At 42.3% G+C, this 1,764-nt stretch overlaps 1 long non-coding RNA gene across 1 annotated transcript; it reads right to left on the bottom strand.

Moving 5' to 3' along the window:
* Positions 1-134: 134 nt before the first annotated feature.
* LOC116379793 (uncharacterized) lies at positions 135-1,105 on the bottom strand. Its single transcript, XR_004212475.1, has 2 exons — positions 673-1,105; positions 135-522 (listed from the first exon to the last, which is right to left on the bottom strand). It is a non-coding gene; the product is annotated as an uncharacterized LOC116379793 (long non-coding RNA).
* Between the last annotated feature and the right edge of the window lie 659 nt (positions 1,106-1,764).

Genomic DNA, 1,764 nt, shown 5'->3' on the forward strand with positions numbered 1-1,764 from the left:
ATACACACATACACACACACACACACACATACACACACACACACACACACACACACACACACACACACACACACACACACACACACACACACACACACACACACACACACAAAGAGAAACAATACAGCCAAGAGCACAATCTACATGTCATTTATTTTATGGAAGGAATTTCAGGTTAGCAAAATTGTGTAAAAGTTCTATTCTTAAAGCAGCAAGCTAATCATTAAAATAACAGGATTCCTGCTGATTCGACAGACTCATCTGCTGCAGTGCAATGTAAAAAACCAACAGATATCACATAATGAATGAAACACTTTTTCCTCTGTGATAGTAGATCAGAGGTGGACCGTCAGTCAGCAGGACACACCGTCTGTCTGCTCCGTCCAATCAGGCTCCTCCTCTCTGTTGGTGCTGACTGCTCCACCACACAGAGTGTGTATTATGTCAGTTTAGCCAGTCCAGGTCATTATCCTCCTCATCATCACCAAAGAGAGGGGCGGGGGGGGGGTGTCCCTTCAAGCTCTGGACACAAACGAAAGAGATGAGAACACGAATGCTGTCATACAGAACAGGCAGCCATCTTTTTAAAGCAGAATGATGTCGTGATGAAACATCCCCGACTGACTGAACACTGAAACTAAACACAAGGAACGGGAGGAGATCCTTCCTCACCATCTCATCCTCCTCTTCCTCCTCGCTGGGTGCTGCAGGGGGCTTGGCGGGAGCTGTGCTCTGGAAAAATGTCTCCTCTCCATTTTCCTCACCCATTCTCCCAGTCAGACTGAGAGAATGGCCGAAAAAGGGCGGGGTGGTACAAAAGGACAGCAAAGAGGAAGATGGGGATGAAGCAAGCGAGACAGAGCAGCAGAGAGACAGGCAGTGAATCTGCAGGCTTCAGTAGAGACATGTTACAGTGAAACCTGGACACTTGAAATGAAGTTGGATTGGCAGCAGGTCAAAATGAATTATTTTTGTTTTTGTTCAGATTCACGTGATTCTTTGTCACATGAATCAAACCTCTCACTCAAACTGGAGTGATTCTCAACTGGTGGGTCCGCGGACCCGTTTTCAGTGGGTCGCGGGCCTTTGCCTGACAGAAAATAAATAAATGTGATTTTATTTTGAAGGGCATTTTTTATGCAGCGGAATTATTCCGGCATTTACGGCACTTGTTCAGCGGTGCAGGAAAAACACCGACCAATGCGTTGTGAATCACATCACGTGATGCAGCTCAGCCAATCAAATATGGGTATTCTGACAAGTTTCCTGACTTGAGTGAGATGTACACACACCATGACACACGGGGAGAGACGAGGATATAGAGAGTAGAGCAGGACTGTTGAGGTGAGAGGTGTGAAAGTCAAATCATAGAACGATTTCCAAAAGAGAAGAATGTCCAGTGAGACCAGACTCATAGAGGTGAATTCTTCCAACACTAAATTCTCTTTTTAGAAGATGAGAAAAATATAATATTGTGGCCCTTCACTTCATCCTGAATGAACTGAATTCAAAGCTGCAGGGCAATTCACTGAAAATAATTTTGCTAAAATGAATTTCGTTTAGTAATTTATTTTTTAATCCAGCTGTTATTTTACTTGAAATGAGAAGAACATTTATTCATGTCTTTCTATGCATTATTTATAATCCATCCAATTTAATTTGAAAAATTTGAATATTTGTTAAAATATAATTGATGTGTACTTTCTTTATTTGATTTGGCAGTTGTTTACTACACAGATACGTTACTACTACTAGACTTCTTGA

The sequence above is a fragment of the Anarrhichthys ocellatus genome, unplaced genomic scaffold (assembly GCF_004355925.1).
Source record: "Anarrhichthys ocellatus isolate YVR2014 unplaced genomic scaffold, GSC_Weel_1.0 scaffold5223, whole genome shotgun sequence".
Lineage (NCBI taxonomy): Eukaryota > Metazoa > Chordata > Actinopteri > Perciformes > Anarhichadidae > Anarrhichthys > Anarrhichthys ocellatus.